Source organism: Oncorhynchus mykiss, chromosome 18, assembly GCF_013265735.2.
Source record: "Oncorhynchus mykiss isolate Arlee chromosome 18, USDA_OmykA_1.1, whole genome shotgun sequence".
Classification (NCBI taxonomy): domain Eukaryota; kingdom Metazoa; phylum Chordata; class Actinopteri; order Salmoniformes; family Salmonidae; genus Oncorhynchus; species Oncorhynchus mykiss.
In genome coordinates, this window is record NC_048582.1 from 72910299 (window position 1) to 72929209 (window position 18911).

Sequence of the window (18911 nt, forward strand, 5' to 3'; positions counted from 1 at the left end):
CTGTCTGAGCAGCTTACCGATCACTGCAGTGCACAGTCCATCTGTAAATAGCCCATCCAACTACCTACAGTTGAAGTCGGAAGTTTACATACACCTTAGCCAAATACATTAAAACTCAGTTTTTCACAATTCCTGACATTTAATCCTAGTTAAAAGGTTCAGCACTTTACTTTAAGAATGTGAAATGGTAGAGAGAATGATCTATTTCTGTTTTTATTTATTTCATCACATTCCCAGTGGGTCAGAAGTTTACATACACATAATTAGTATTTGGCAGCATTGCCTTTAAATAGTTTAACTTGGGTCAAACGTTTCAGGTAGCCTTCCACAAGCTTTCCACAATAAATTGGGTGAATTTTGGCCCATTCCTCCTGACAGAGCTGGTGTGACATCACTGCCATGTACATATCTGTTATATGTTACTGCGTTATGATTTATACATTATCAGTCATGTTTTGCTCAGCACTCACTGCTTGCATCCCAAATGGAGCCCTAGTCCCTGGATAGTAGGACTGGGAATTGCCAGTGATCTCACGATACGATGTGATTACGATACTCAGGTGCCGATTAAGATATGTATTGCGATTCGATGCTGTGATTTTATTGTGATTCGATGTTCCAAACATATTGTTCACTGTACTGTATGTCTGCTAAGGAGAGAGAGAGAGAGAGAGAGAGAGAGAGAGAGAGAGAGAGAGAGAGAGAGAGAGAGAGAGAGAGAGAGAGAGAGAGAGAGAGAGAGAGAGAGAGAGAGAGAGAGAGAGAGAGAGAGAGAGAGAGAGAGAGAGAGAGAGAGAGAGAGAGAGAGAGAGAGAGAGAGAGAGAGAGAGAGAGAGAGAGAGAGAGAGAGAGAGAAATTTGTTTTGATCAGTCATGGAAATAAAAGTACTGAAAAACATATTGTCTCTTTATTTTATAAACAAGATGGAGAACAAGCTATGAAGGAACAATGCTGTTGATCAAAGAATACCTATTAGTTCATGGAGGTCAGGAAATATTGGTGTTATGCAACAATGCAAAACTCAGATTAAAATGCTGTGATTATTATGAATAGAACTTTGGATATCTTTTTCCCATTTGCACTCCCCAAGGACACAACACATCCCCAAGGACACAACACATCCCCAAGGACACAACACATCCCCAAGGACACAACACATCCCCGAGGACACAACACATCCCCAAGGACACAACACATCCCCAAGGACACAACACATCCCCAAGGACACAACACATCCCCAAGGAAACAACACATCCCCAAGGAAACAACACATCCCCAAGAGCACTGACCATCAAACCAATGGATTGATCTGTTAAATGACCCTTAGTTAATTATCACATGTAGTTCTTCCAAACAGACTACTTCATAGTACTTATTATTTGGTTTTATTTCCTATGTGTTGTTTTATATATAATGTTTTTGAAGTCTAAAAAAAAGTTTGTCAGTCTTTTATTTGGTGTTTATCAGAGGTCATGCTCAAGGAGAGAGAGAGAGGAAGAAAGATAGAGAGAGGGGATGAGAGAAAGAGAGAGACAGAGATTATGTACCTACAATATGAGTCAATGTATAGGTTCTAATTAAAGCTCAACGGTAGCCTACGACGTTCTACATGGAGACTTTACCACAACCTGTTTATACTTTAATACTGCCTACAGTATTTTAGGAGTCAAATGGCAACTCCTGCTAAAGCGAAATGCTTGTGAATACAACTAAATACATAGTTTTTTTTTTTAAATAGCCTTAACCTGTTTTTTGCTGTCTGGTCTCTTCTATAGTGTAATCTCAATCTCTACTTCTGGTTATTACAACAGGAGTCGAATGGAATTTAACTCATCTCAATGAATAGATCTGAATGAAACCATTTGAACTGGTCTCTTTAAAGGTGTTTTAACGATGATGCTTTATGCTTTTGTCTGTAATCCTCAATCTTCTCTCCTCCCTGTAGGCGACTCTGATAAACTTTGATTTGATTTGTGTGTGTGTGTGTAATGATGACTGATTGATATGTTCACAGAGTTTCGGTGATTTATGGATGTGACTCAACGAGGGAGTTATATTACGCTTGCCCGGGTTGAACCTGGACATGGTCGTCAATCTTCGGCGAAAGCGGGGAGGGAGGAGCACTATATCAAATCAAACGGTAATCTGATCTGCTCGGTCATGTTGTCAACAACGACGCATTGTACGTCGTCCACACGCATACATATCTTTTAAATAAAATAAATGTTTGAATTTTTCAAACTAGTTTTCATTGGGGATTCAGGTGAAGCGTTTGTATCAATAGCAATCGCTTTTGCATGTGAAATTACTGAATCCTACTCAACACGTCACGTGCTTACTTTTGTTTTGAACACCCTCATTACTTCCTCCGTCATCGTTTGATTCACTCTCTCGACCAACCAGACGCATTTTACGTTGGTGTGGTTTTGACTGACAAGTAAAATGTGCCAATCCGCTTACAGAAGGCGGGTTTAATTATATTCTGTGCCGCTACCGAAGTTGTTTTTGAAAAGGGTTTCCACTACGGCCAGGTAGTACCTGGGCCGGGTTTGATATGTATTTATTGTGTACATGTGTAATAGCTCTTTACTGTTGGGCGTTATGTCCATATATTCATTTGGTTTGCAGTGGTGAAACGAGTTGACTGCTGCCACAAAAAGTGACAGAAGTTAGACTTTAGCAAGACACATATAAAAATGTAGCTAGTTACAACGCAGCCTATCAGCGGAGTTATACACTGTTGCTAATGAACATGTAGGTAGCATCATGTTGGTGCTACTTGTCACTCGAATACAACTGCGTTTGGCTACATTGTAACGGCTACACTACGTCGAGGGAACGCTGTCATTCCGCCTCCAGTGGAAGCGACCAAGATCAATAACCTCAAAGGTTCAATTCTCGATGGCTGACGCGTAATTTTTTTTAAATTACAATTTTATTTAACTAGGCAAGTCAGTTAAAAAACAAATTCTTATTTACAATGATGGCCTACCAAAAGGCCTCCTGCCGGGACGGGGGCCTGGGATTAAAATAAATACAATATAAATAGATTTAAATAAAAATAAATAAAAATAGAAATATAGGACAAAACACACATCATGACAACAGAGACAACTACATAAAGAAAGACCTAAGACAATAACATAGCAGCAACATATGACAACAACATGGTAGCAACACATGGCAGCAGCACAACATGGTAGCAGCACAAAACAGGGTACAAACATTATTGGGCCCAGACAACAGCACAAAGGGCAAGAAGGTAGAGCCAACAATACATCACTCAAAGCAGCCACAACTGTCAGTAAGAGTGTCCATGATAGAGTCTTTGAATGAATGAGTGTCTGTTGCAGCTCGGCCCAGTCCCTAGCTGCAGCGAACTGAAAAGAGGAGTGACCCAGGGATGTGTGTGCTTCGGGGACCTTTAACAGAAGGTGAGTAGGTATCTCAGGGGGAGGGAGGCCTAAGAGTTTTTTATAAATAAGCATCAACCAGTGGGTCTTGCGACAGGTCACAGAGATGACCAGTTTACAGAGAAGTATAGAGTGCAGTGATGTGTCCTATAAGGAGCATTGGTGGCAAATCTGATGGCCGAATGGTAAAGAACATCTAGCCGCTCCAGAGCACCCTTACCTGCTGATCTATAAATGACTTCTTCGTAATTTAGCATGGGTAGGATGGTCATCTGAATCAGGGTTAGTTTGGCAGCTGGGGTGAAAGAGGAGCGATTACGATACAGGAAACCCAAGTCTAGATTTAACTTTAGCCTGCAGATTTGATATGTGCTGAGAGAAGGGCAGTGCACCGTCTAGCCATACACTTCATTCTATGGTATGATTTGAAATGAAGACGAAGTAGATTTTGGTTGCATATGTCCTCGACAATACACCATTGTTATTTTACTAAGATGTATTGCCGCTCTTTTAGTACAACCACTAGCAACAATTATTAGTACATGGGAAAGACTGGACCAAAGCTATTGTACTATAAAGCTATCGGATTCTAAACTCTATCAGATTCTAAACTCTATCAGATTCTAAACTCTATCAGATTCTAAACTCTATCAGATTCTAAACTCTATCAGATTCTAAACTCCATCAGATTCTAAACTCTATCAGATTCTAAACTCTATCAGATTCTAAACTCTATCAGATTCTAAACTCTATCAGATTCTAAACTCTATCAGATTCTAAACTCCATCAGATTCTAAACTCCATCAGATTCTAAACTCCATCAGAGTCTAAACTCCATCGATAGTTTTGTTTAAGGTTTTAAAACAACATTTCCTTTAAAGAGAAATTGCAGAAATGTGGTTTATGACTTTGTGGCTGTGGTAACTAGGGACGACCCACATTGCAACTTTTCGTAGTTGAGTCAGTTCTGAGTTGGTGAATTACATTTTGAATGAGAATCACAACGTCAATAAGCTTAGTTTACACAGACTTTTTTTTTTAACCTTAGCTAGCTACGTCCAATGGATGACATTGAGATTCTTGCCTGTTAAGTAATCTGTCTAACGTGTCTGCTCACATAACAACAGCTAGCTAACTATTTAATCCAGTGTCCAACAAGTTTATTATTTACCACTATTAGCTAGCAAGCTATTTACCTTGTGGTGTGAATCATTTTTCAACCTAGTACCTAGCTAGCTAATTTACAGATACCTCATTGGGAACTAGCTCCAGTATATAGAAATGGCCCTCATCGCTCATGTCTGTTTACAGCCATTCATCAACAGTAAAGACAATAAGGATTCTCCGTCTTAAATTGGATCATTTATTTGCGTATTAGGGTACCTAAGGTTTGATTATAAATATTGATGGACTTGGGATTCATTTTGTATGCATTTTGAAGGAGGTAAAACGAGTGGATTGTTGACTGAAGCGTGCCAGCTAAACTGAGTTTTTATGGATATAAAGGATTTTATCGAACAAAAGGACCATTTGTGATGTAACTGGGGCCTTTTGGAGTGCCAACAGAAGAAGATCTTCAAAGGTAAGGCATATATTATATAGCTATTTCTGACTTTTGTGTCGCAACTCCCTGGTTGAAAATGATTTGTTATGCATTTGTGTGCTGGGCACCGTCCTCAGATAATTGCATGGTTTGCTTTTGCCGTAAAGCCTTTTTGAAATCTGACACGGTGGCTGGATTAACTTCTTGACCCTACCCATCCCTTTAGCGGGATAATTGTCATCAACATCCACTATTTATATTCATGAAATCACAAGTGCAATATAGCAAAACACAGCTTAGCCTTTTGTTAATCCACCTGTTGTGTCAGATTTTGAAAATATGCTTTACAGCGAAAGCGATCCAAGCCTTTGTGTAAGTTTACATCAAAGTAGCTTGGTCACAAAAATCAGAAAAGCAATAAAATTAATCGTTTACCTTTGATGATCTTCGGATGTTTTCACTCACGAGACTCCCAGTTACACAATAAATGTTCCTTTTGTTCCATAAAGATTATTTTATATCCAAAATACCTCAGTTTGTTTGGCGCGTTATGTTCAGAAATCCACCGGAAAGAGCGGTCACGACAACGCAGACGGAAATTCCAAATAGTATCAGTAATGTCGAAAGAAACATGTCAAACGTGTTTTATAATCAATCCTCGGGTTGTTTTTAAAATATATAATCGATAATATATCAACCGCAACGGTCTTTTTCAGTAGGAGAGGGAAAGGCAATGGCTGCCCAAACTCTGTTGCGCAAACAAAACGCTGCTGGCACCCAGCCAAACAATGATGTGATGTTATTGTTCTTGCACATTTTTCAAAATAAAAGCCTGAAACGATGTCTAACAACTGTTGACACCTTGAGGAAGCGATAGGAAAAGGAATCTGGTTGATATCCCTTTAAATGGAGCAAAGGCAGGCTATGGAACATGGAGGTTTCAAAATAGGAGCCACTTCCTGGTTTGATTTTCCTCAGGGTTTCGCCTGCAATATCAGTTCTGTTATACTCACAGACAATATTTTGACAGTTTTGGAAACTTTATAATCTGTCAATTATATGCATATTCTAGCATCTGGTCCTGAGAAATAGGCCGTTTACTATTTTTCCAAACATAAAAATAGTGCCCCCTAGATTCAAGAGGTTAACACCAGGTCCTCTCCTTTAACACCAGGTCCTCTCCTTTAACACCAGGTCCTCTCCTTTAACACCAGGTCCTCTCCTTTAATACCAGGTTCTCTCCTTTAATACCAGGTCCTCTACTTTAATACCAGGTCCTCTCATATAATACCAGGTCCTCTCCTTTCACACCAGGTCCTCTCCTTTAACACCAGGTCCTCTCCTTTAATACCAGGTCCTCTCCATTAATACCAGGTCCTCTCCTATAATACCAGGTCCTCTCCTTTAATACCAGGTCCTCTCCTATAACACCAGGTCCTCTCCTTTAACACCAGGTCCTCTCCTTTAATACCAGGTCCTCTCCTTTAACACCAGGTTCTCTCCTTTAAACCAGGTCCTCTCCTTTAACACCAGGTCCTCTCCTTTAAACCAGGTCCTCTCCTATAATACCAGATCCTCTCCTTTAATTCCAGGTCCTCTCCTTTAATACCAGGTCCTCTCCTTTAATAACAGGTCCTCTCCTTTAATACCAGGTCCTCTCCTTTAATACCAGGTCCTCTCCTTTAATACCAGGTCCTCTCCTTTAATACCAGGTCCTCTCCTTTAATACCAGGTCCTCTCCTATAACACCAGGTCCTCTCCTTTAATACCAGGTCCTCTCCTTTAATACCAGGTCCTCTCCTATAACACCAGGTCCTCTCCTTTAATACCAGGTCCTCTCCTTTAATCCCAGGTCCTCTCCTTTAATACCAGGTCCTCTCCTTTAATACCAGGTCCTCTCCTTTAATACCAGGTCCTCTCCTTTAATACCAGGTCCTCTCCTTTTAGGCCTGACTGTATGACATGTTCTCTCTGTGATTTAATCAGTGATTGTGTTTAGAGGAATGCCCTAACAATTTTAAAAGACTTCTGCCACCCAAGTCATTGTCTGTTCTCTCTGCTTCCGCAAGTCAAGCGGTACCGGAGCGCCACCTATGGGACCAAAAGGTTCCTGAACAGTTTCTAACCCAAAGCCACAGGACTATCCAGACTTTCTCCTATTCACCCTCTACCTACATGTACATAGAATTTCAGTCAATCACCTAAACAAACCTCAATCAATTACCCCAACTACCTCGTACCACAGAACACTGACTCAGTACCGGTTCTCCCTGTATATGGCCTCGTTTAATCACCCAAACTACACTGTACCCCGGAACACTGACTCAGTACCGGTTCTCCCTGTATATGGCCTCGTTTAATCACCCCAACTACCTCGTACCCCGGAACACTGACTCAGTACCGGTTCTCCCTGTATATGGCCTCGTTTAATCACCCCAACTACCTCGTACCCCGGAACACTGACTCAGTACCGGTTCTCCCTGTATATGGCCTCGTTTAATCACCCCAACTACCTCGTACCCCGGAACACTGACTCAGTACCGGTTCTCCCTGTATATGGCCTCGTTTAATCACCCCAACTACCTCGTACCCCGGGACACTGACTCAGTATCGGTTCTCCCTGTATATGGCCTCGTTTAATCACCCCAACTACCCTGTACCCCGGAACACTGACTCAGTACCGGTTCTCCCTGTATATGGCCTCGTTTAATCACCCCAACTACCTCGTACCACAGAACACTGACTCAGTACCGGTTCTCCCTGTATATGGCCTCGTTTAATCACCCAAACTACACTGTACCCCGGAACACTGACTCAGTACCGGTTCTCCCTGTATATGGCCTCGTTTAATCACCCCAACTACCTCGTACCCCGGAACACTGACTCAGTACCGGTTCTCCCTGTATATGGCCTCGTTTAATCACCCCAACTACCTCGTACCCCGGAACACTGACTCAGTACCGGTTCTCCCTGTATATGGCCTCGTTTAATCACCCCAACTACCTCGTACCCCGGAACACTGACTCAGTACCGGTTCTCCCTGTATATGGCCTCGTTTAATCACCCCAACTACCTCGTACCCCGGGACACTGACTCAGTATCGGTTCTCCCTGTATATGGCCTCGTTTAATCACCCCAACTACCCTGTACCCCGGAACACTGACTCAGTACCGGTTCTCCCTGTATATGGCCTCGTTTAATCACCCCAACTACCCCGTACCCCGGAACACTGACTCAGTACCGGTTCTCCCTGTATATGGCCTCGTTTAATCACCCCAACTACCTCGTACCCCGGGACACTGACTCAGTACCGGTTCTCCCTGTATATGGCCTCGTTTAATCACCCCAACTACCCCGTACCCCAGAACACTGACTCAGTACCGTTTCTCCCTGTATATGGCCTCGTTTAATCACCCCAACTACCTCGTACCCCGGAACACTGACTCAGTACCGGTTCTCCCTGTATATGGCCTCGTTTAATCACCCCAACTACCTCGTACCCCGGAACACTGACTCAGTACCGGTTCTCCCTGTATATGGCCTCGTTTAATCACCCCAACTACCTCGTACCCCGGAACACTGACTCAGTACCGGTTCTCCCTGTATATGGCCTCGTTTAATCACCCCACCTACCCTGTTCCCCAGAACACTGACTCAGTACCGGTTCTCCCTGTATATGGCCTCGTTTAATCACCCCAACTACCTCGTACCCCAGAACACTGACTCAGTACCGGTTCTCCCTGTATATGGCCTCGCTTAATCACCCCAACTACCCTGTTCCCCGGAACACTGACTCAGTACCGGTTCTCCCTGTATATGGCCTCGTTTAATCACCCCAACTACCTCGTACCCCGGAACACTGACTCAGTACCGGTTCTCCCTGTATATGGCCTCGTTTAATCACCCCAACTACCCTGTTCCCCAGAACACTGACTCAGTACCGGTTCTCCCTGTATATGGCCTCGTTTAATCACCCCAACTACCCTGTACCCCGGAACACTGACTCAGTACCGGTTCTCCCTGTATATGGCCTCGTTTAATCACCCCAACTACCCTGTACCCCGGAACACTGACTCAGTACCGGTTCTCCCTGTATATGGCCTCGTTTAATCACCCCAACTACCCTGTACCCCGGAACACTGACTCAGTACCGGTTCTCCCTGTATATGGCCTCGTTTAATCACCCCAACTACCCTGTACCCCGGAACACTGACTCAGTACCGGTTCTCCCTGTATATGGCCTTGTTTAATCACCCCAACTACCCCGTACCCCGGAACACTGACTCAGTACCGGTTCTCCCTGTATATGGCCTCGTTTAATCACCCCAACTACCTCGTACCCCGGAACACTGACTCATTACCGGTTTTCGCTGTATATGGCCTCGTTTAATCACCCCAACTACCCTGTACCCCGGAACACTGACTCAGTACCGGTTCTCCCTGTATATGGCCTCGTTTAATCACCCCACCTACCCTGTTCCCCAGAACACAGACTCACTACCGGTTCTCCCTGTATATGGCCTCGTTTAATCACCCCAACTACCCTGTACCCCGGAACACTGACTCAGTACCGGTTCTCCCTGTATATGGCCTTGTTTAATCACCCCAACTACCCCGTACCCCGGAACACTGACTCAGTACCGGTTCTCCCTGTATATGGCCTCGTTTAATCACCCCAACTACCTCGTACCCCGGAACACTGACTCATTACCGGTTTTCGCTGTATATGGCCTCGTTTAATCACCCCAACTACCCTGTACCCCGGAACACTGACTCAGTACCGGTTCTCCCTGTATATGGCCTCGTTTAATCACCCCACCTACCCTGTTCCCCAGAACACAGACTCACTACCGGTTCTCCCTGTATATGGCCTCGTTTAATCACCCCAACTACCTCGTACCCCGGAACACTGACTCAGTACCGGTTCTCCCTGTATATGGCCTCGTTTAATCACCCCAACTACCCTGTTCCCCAGAACACTGACTCAGTACCGGTTCTCCCTGTATATGGCCTCGTTTAATCACCCCAACTACCCTGTACCCCGGAACACTGACTCAGTACCGGTTCTCCCTGTATATGGCCTCGTTTAATCACCCCAACTACCCTGTACCCCGGAACACTGACTCAGTACCGGTTCTCCCTGTATATGGCCTCGTTTAATCACCCCAACTACCCTGTACCCCGGAACACTGACTCAGTACCGGTTCTCCCTGTATATGGCCTCGTTTAATCACCCCAACTACCCTGTACCCCGGAACACTGACTCAGTACCGGTTCTCCCTGTATATGGCCTTGTTTAATCACCCCAACTACCTCGTACCCCGGAACACTGACTCAGTACCGGTTCTCCCTGTATATGGCCTCGTTTAATCACCCCAACTACCCTGTTCCCCAGAACACTGACTCAGTACCGGTTCTCCCTGTATATGGCCTCGTTTAATCACCCCAACTACCCTGTACCCCGGAACACTGACTCAGTACCGGTTCTCCCTGTATATGGCCTCGTTTAATCACCCCAACTACCCTGTACCCCGGAACACTGACTCAGTACCGGTTCTCCCTGTATATGGCCTCGTTTAATCACCCCAACTACCCTGTACCCCGGAACACTGACTCAGTACCGGTTCTCCCTGTATATGGCCTCGTTTAATCACCCCAACTACCCTGTACCCCGGAACACTGACTCAGTACCGGTTCTCCCTGTATATGGCCTTGTTTAATCACCCCAACTACCCCGTACCCCGGAACACTGACTCAGTACCGGTTCTCCCTGTATATGGCCTCGTTTAATCACCCCAACTACCTCGTACCCCGGAACACTGACTCATTACCGGTTTTCGCTGTATATGGCCTCGTTTAATCACCCCAACTACCCTGTACCCCGGAACACTGACTCAGTACCGGTTCTCCCTGTATATGGCCTCGTTTAATCACCCCACCTACCCTGTTCCCCAGAACACAGACTCACTACCGGTTCTCCCTGTATATGGCCTCGTTTAATCACCCCAACTACCTCGTACCCCGGAACACTGACTCAGTACCGGTTCTCCCTGTATATGGCCTCGTTTAATCACCCCAACTACCCTGTACCCCTGAACACTGACTCAGTACCGGTTCTCCCTGTATATGGCCTCGTTTAATCACCCCAACTACCCTGTACCCCGGAACACCCACTCAGTACCGGTTCTCCCTGTATATGGCCTCGTTTAATCACCCCAACTACCCTGTACCCCGGAACACTGACTCAGTACCGGTTCTCCCTGTATATGGCCTCGTTTAATCACCCCAACTACCCTGTACCCCGGAACACTGACTCAGTACCGGTTCTCCCTGTATATGGCCTCGTTTAATCACCCCAACTACCTCGTACCCCAGAACACTGACTCAGTACCGGTTCTCCCTGTATATGGCCTCGTTTAATCACCCCAACTACCCTGTTCCCCGGAACACTGACTCAGTACCGGTTCTCCCTGTATATGGCCTCGTTTAATCACCCCAACTACCCCGTACCCCGGAACACTGACTCAGTACCGGTTCTCCCTGTATATGGCCTCGTTTAATCACCCCAACTACCTCGTACCCCGGAACACTGACTCATTACCGGTTTTCGCTGTATATGGCCTCGTTTAATCACCCCAACTACCCTGTACCCCGGAACACTGACTCAGTACCGGTTCTCCCTGTATATGGCCTCGTTTAATCACCCCACCTACCCTGTGCCCCAGAACACAGACTCACTACCGGTTCTCCCTGTATATGGCCTCGTTTAATCACCCCAACTACCTGGTACCCCGGAACACTGACTCAGTATCGGTTCTCCCTGTATATGGCCTCGTTTAATCACCCCAACTACCCTGTACCCCGGAACACTGACTCAGTACCGGTTCTCCCTGTATATGGCCTCGTTTAATCACCCCAACTACCCTGTACCCCGGAACACCCACTCAGTACCGGTTCTCCCTGTATATGGCCTCGTTTAATCACCCCAACTACCCTGTACCCCGGAACACTGACTCAGTACCGGTTCTCCCTGTATATGGCCTCGTTTAATCACCCCAACTACCCTGTACCCCGGAACACTGACTCAGTACCGGTTCTCCCTGTATATGGCCTCGTTTAATCACCCCAACTACCTCGTACCCCAGAACACTGACTCAGTACCGGTTCTCCCTGTATATGGCCTCGTTTAATCACCCCAACTACCCTGTTCCCCGGAACACTGACTCAGTACCGGTTCTCCCTGTATATGGCCTCGTTTAATCACCCCAACTACCTCGTACCCCGGAACACTGACTCAGTACCGGTTCTCCCTGTATATGGCCTCGTTTAATCACCCCAACTACCCTGTTCCCCAGAACACTGACTCAGTACCGGTTCTCCCTGTATATGGCCTCGTTTAATCATCCCAACTACCTCGTACCCCGGAACACTGACTCAGTACCGGTTCTCCCTGTATATGGCCTCGTTTAATCACCCCAACTACCCTGTACCCCGGAACACTGACTCAGTACCGGTTCTCCCTGTATATGGCCTCGTTTAATCACCCCAACTACCCTGTACCCCGGAACACAGACTCAGTACCGGTTCTCCCTGTATATGGCCTCGTTTAATCACCCCAACTACCCTGTACCCCGGAACACTGATTCAGTACCGGTTCTCCCTGTATATGGCCTCGTTTAATCACCCCAACTACCCCGTACCCCGGAACACTGACTCAGTACCGGTTCTCCCTGTATATGGCCTCGTTTAATCACCCCAACTACCTCGTACCCCGGAACACTGACTCATTACCGGTTTTCGCTGTATATGGCCTCGTTTAATCACCCCAACTACCCTGTACCCCGGAACACTGACTCAGTACCGGTTCTCCCTGTATATGGCCTCGTTTAATCACCCCAACTACCCCGTACCCCGGAACACTGACTCAGTACCGGTTCTCCCTGTATATGGCCTTGTTTAATCACCCCAACTACCCTGTACCCCGGAACACTGACTCAGTACCGGTTCTCCCTGAATATGGCCTCGTTTAATCACCCCAACTACCTCGTACCCCGGAACACTGACTCAGTACCGGTTCTCCCTGTATATGGCCTCGTTTAATCACCCCAACTACCCTGTACCCCGGAACACTGACTCAGTACCGGTTCTCCCTGAATATGGCCTCGTTTAATCACCCCAACTACCTCGTACCCCAGAACACTGACTCAGTACCGGTTCTCCCTGTATATGGCCTCGCTTAATCACCCCAACTACCCTGTTCCCCGGAACACTGACTCAGTACCGGTTCTCCCTGTATATGGCCTCGTTTAATCACCCCAACTACCCTGTACCCCGGAACACTGATTCAGTACCGGTTCTCCCTGTATATGGCCTCGTTTAATCACCCCAACTACCCCGTACCCCGGAACACTGACTCAGTACCGGTTCTCCCTGTATATGGCCTCGTTTAATCACCCCAACTACCTCGTACCCCGGAACACTGACTCATTACCGGTTTTCGCTGTATATGGCCTCGTTTAATCACCCCAACTACCCTGTACCCCGGAACACTGACTCAGTACCGGTTCTCCCTGTATATGGCCTCGTTTAATCACCCCAACTACCCCGTACCCCGGAACACTGACTCAGTACCGGTTCTCCCTGTATATGGCCTTGTTTAATCACCCCAACTACCCTGTACCCCGGAACACTGACTCAGTACCGGTTCTCCCTGAATATGGCCTCGTTTAATCACCCCAACTACCTCGTACCCCGGAACACTGACTCAGTACCGGTTCTCCCTGTATATGGCCTCGTTTAATCACCCCAACTACCCTGTACCCCGGAACACTGACTCAGTACCGGTTCTCCCTGAATATGGCCTCGTTTAATCACCCCAACTACCTCGTACCCCAGAACACTGACTCAGTACCGGTTCTCCCTGTATATGGCCTCGCTTAATCACCCCAACTACCCTGTTCCCCGGAACACTGACTCAGTACCGGTTCTCCCTGTATATGGCCTCGTTTAATCACCCCAACTACCTCGTACCCCGGAACACTGACTCAGTACCGGTTCTCCCTGTATATGGCCTCGTTTAATCACCCCAACTACCCTGTTCCCCAGAACACTGACTCAGTACCGGTTCTCCCTGTATATGGCCTCGTTTAATCACCCCAACTACCCTGTACCCCGGAACACTGACTCAGTACCAGTTCTCCCTGTATATGGCCTTGTTTAATCACCCCAACTACCCTGTACCCCGGAACACTGACTCAGTACCGGTTCTCCCTGTATATGGCCTCGTTTAATCACCCCAACTACCCTGTACCCCGGAACACCCACTCAGTACCGGTTCTCCCTGTATATGGCCTCGTTTAATCACCCCAACTACCCTGTACCCCGGAACACTGACTCAGTACCGGTTCTCCCTGTATATGGCCTTGTTTAATCACCCCAACTACCCCGTACCCCGGAACACTGACTCAGTACCGGTTCTCCCTGTATATGGCCTCGTTTAATCACCCCAACTACCTCGTACCCCGGAACACTGACTCATTACCGGTTTTCGCTGTATATGGCCTTGTTTAATCACCCCAACTACCCCGTACCCCGGAACACTGACTCAGTACCGGTTCTCCCTGTATATGGCCTCGTTTAATCACCCCAACTACCTCGTACCCCGGAACACTGACTCATTACCGGTTTTCGCTGTATATGGCCTCGTTTAATCACCCCAACTACCCTGTACCCCGGAACACTGACTCAGTACCGGTTCTCCCTGTATATGGCCTCGTTTAATCACCCCACCTACCCTGTTCCCCAGAACACAGACTCACTACCGGTTCTCCCTGTATATGGCCTCGTTTAATCACCCCAACTACCTCGTACCCCGGAACACTGACTCAGTACCGGTTCTCCCTGTATATGGCCTCGTTTAATCACCCCAACTACCCTGTACCCCTGAACACTGACTCAGTACCGGTTCTCCCTGTATATGGCCTCGTTTAATCACCCCAACTACCCTGTACCCCGGAACACCCACTCAGTACCGGTTCTCCCTGTATATGGCCTCGTTTAATCACCCCAACTACCCTGTACCCCGGAACACTGACTCAGTACCGGTTCTCCCTGTATATGGCCTCGTTTAATCACCCCAACTACCCTGTACCCCGGAACACTGACTCAGTACCGGTTCTCCCTGTATATGGCCTCGTTTAATCACCCCAACTACCTCGTACCCCAGAACACTGACTCAGTACCGGTTCTCCCTGTATATGGCCTCGTTTAATCACCCCAACTACCCTGTTCCCCGGAACACTGACTCAGTACCGGTTCTCCCTGTATATGGCCTCGTTTAATCACCCCAACTACCCCGTACCCCGGAACACTGACTCAGTACCGGTTCTCCCTGTATATGGCCTCGTTTAATCACCCCAACTACCTCGTACCCCGGAACACTGACTCATTACCGGTTTTCGCTGTATATGGCCTCGTTTAATCACCCCAACTACCCTGTACCCCGGAACACTGACTCAGTACCGGTTCTCCCTGTATATGGCCTCGTTTAATCACCCCACCTACCCTGTTCCCCAGAACACAGACTCACTACCGGTTCTCCCTGTATATGGCCTCGTTTAATCACCCCAACTACCTCGTACCCCGGAACACTGACTCAGTATCGGTTCTCCCTGTATATGGCCTCGTTTAATCACCCCAACTACCCTGTACCCCGGAACACTGACTCAGTACCGGTTCTCCCTGTATATGGCCTCGTTTAATCACCCCAACTACCCTGTACCCCGGAACACCCACTCAGTACCGGTTCTCCCTGTATATGGCCTCGTTTAATCACCCCAACTACCCTGTACCCCGGAACACTGACTCAGTACCGGTTCTCCCTGTATATGGCCTCGTTTAATCACCCCAACTACCCTGTACCCCGGAACACTGACTCAGTACCGGTTCTCCCTGTATATGGCCTCGTTTAATCACCCCAACTACCTCGTACCCCAGAACACTGACTCAGTGCCGGTTCTCCCTGTATATGGCCTCGTTTAATCACCCCAACTACCCTGTTCCCCGGAACACTGACTCAGTACCGGTTCTCCCTGTATATGGCCTCGTTTAATCACCCCAACTACCTCGTACCCCGGAACACTGACTCAGTACCGGTTCTCCCTGTATATGGCCTCGTTTAATCACCCCAACTACCCTGTTCCCCAGAACACTGACTCAGTACCGGTTCTCCCTGTATATGGCCTCGTTTAATCACCCCAACTACCTCGTACCCCGGAACACTGACTCAGTACCGGTTCTCCCTGTATATGGCCTCGTTTAATCACCCCAACTACCCTGTACCCCGGAACACAGACTCAGTACCGGTTCTCCCTGTATATGGCCTCGTTTAATCACCCCAACTACCCTGTACCCCGGAACACTGATTCAGTACCGGTTCTCCCTGTATATGGCCTCGTTTAATCACCCCAACTACCCCGTACCCCGGAACACTGACTCAGTACCGGTTCTCCCTGTATATGGCCTCGTTTAATCACCCCAACTACCTCGTACCCCGGAACACTGACTCATTACCGGTTTTCGCTGTATATGGCCTCGTTTAATCACCCCAACTACCCTGTACCCCGGAACACAGACTCAGTACCGGTTCTCCCTGTATATGGCCTCGTTTAATCACCCCAACTACCCTGTACCCCGGAACACTGATTCAGTACCGGTTCTCCCTGTCTATGGCCTCGTTTAATCACCCCAACTACCCCGTACCCCGGAACACTGACTCAGTACCGGTTCTCCCTGTATATGGCCTCGTTTAATCACCCCAACTACCTCGTACCCCGGAACACTGACTCATTACCGGTTTTCGCTGTATATGGCCTCGTTTAATCACCCCAACTACCCTGTACCCCGGAACACTGACTCAGTACCGGTTCTCCCTGTATATGGCCTCGTTTAATCACCCCAACTACCCCGTACCCCGGAACACTGACTCAGTACCGGTTCTCCCTGTATATGGCCTCGTTTAATCACCCCAACTACCCTGTACCCCGGAACACTGACTCAGTACCGGTTCTCCCTGAATATGGCCTCGTTTAATCACCCCAACTACCTCGTACCCCGGAACACTGACTCAGTACCGGTTCTCCCTGTATATGGCCTCGTTTAATCACCCCAACTACCCTGTACCCCGGAACACTGACTCAGTACCGGTTCTCCCTGAATATGGCCTCGTTTAATCACCCCAACTACCTCGTACCCCGGAACACTGACTCAGTACCGGTTCTCCCTGTATATGGCCTCGTTTAATCACCCCAACTACCTCGTACCCCGGAACACTGACTCAGTACCGGTTCTCCCTGTATATGGCCTCGTTTAATCACCCCAACTACCTCGTACCCCGGAACACTGACTCAGTACCGGTTCTCCCTGTATATGGCCTCGTTTAATCACCCCAACTACCTCGTACCCCGGGACACTGACTTAGTACCGGTTCTCCCTGTATATGGCCTCGTTTAATCACCCCGACTACCTCGTACCCCGGAACACTGACTCAGTACTGGATCTCCCTGTATATGGCCTCGTTTCATCACCCCAACTTCCCTGTTCCCCGGAACACTAACTCAGTACCGGTTCTCCCTGTATATGGCCTCGTTTAATCACCCCAACTACCCTGTACCCCGGAACACCCACTCAGTACCGGTTCTCCCTGTATATGGCCTCGTTTAATCACCCCAACTACCCTGTACCCCGGAACACTGACTCAGTATCGGTTCTCCCTGTATATGGCCTCGTTTAATCACCCCAACTACCCTGTACCCCGGAACACTGACTCAGTACCGGTTCTCCCTGTATATGGCCTCGTTTAATCACCCCAACTACCTCGTACCCCAGAACACTGACTCAGTACCGGTTCTCCCTGTATATGGCCTCGTTTAATCACCCCAACTACCCTGTTCCCCGGAACACTGACTCAGTACCGGTTCTCCCTGTATATGGCCTCGTTTAATCACCCCAACTACCCCGTACCCCGGAACACTGACTCAGTACCGGTTCTCCCTGTATATGGCCTCGTTTAATCACCCCAACTACCTCGTACCCCGGAACACTGACTCATTACCGGTTTTCGCTGTATATGGCCTCATTTAATCACCCCAACTACCCTGTACCCCGGAACACTGACTCAGTACCGGTTCTCCCTGTATATGGCCTCGTTTAATCACCCCACCTACCCTGTTCCCCAGAACACAGACTCACTACCGGTTCTCCCTGTATATGGCCTCGTTTAATCACCCCAACTACCCTGTACCCCGGAACACTGACTCAGTACCGGTTCTCCCTGTATATGGCCTCGTTTAATCACCCCAACTACCCTGTACCCCGGAAAACCCACTCAGTACCGGTTCTCCCTGTATATGGCCTCGTTTAATCACCCCAACTACCCTGTACCCCGGAACACTGACTCAGTACCGGTTCTCCCTGTATATGGCCTCGTTTAATCACCCCAACTACCCTGTACCCCGGAACACTGACTCAGTACCGGTTCTCCCTGTATATGGCCTCATTTAATCACCCCAACTACCTCGTACCCCAGAACACTGACTCAGTACCGGTTCTCCCTGTATATGGCCTTGTTTAATCACCCCAACTACCCTGTTCCCCGGAACACTGACTCAGTACCGGTTCTCCCTGTATATGGCCTCGTTTAATCACCCCAACTACCTCGTACCCCGGAACACTGACTCAGTACCGGTTCTCCCTGTATATGGCCTCGTTTAATCACCCCAACTACCCTGTTCCCCAGAACACTGACTCAGTACCGGTTCTCCCTGTATATGGCCTCGTTTAATCACCCCAACTACCTCGTACCCCGGAACACTGACTCAGTACCGGTTCTCCCTGTATATGGCCTCGTTTAATCACCCCAACTACCCTGTACCCCGGAACACAGACTCAGTACCGG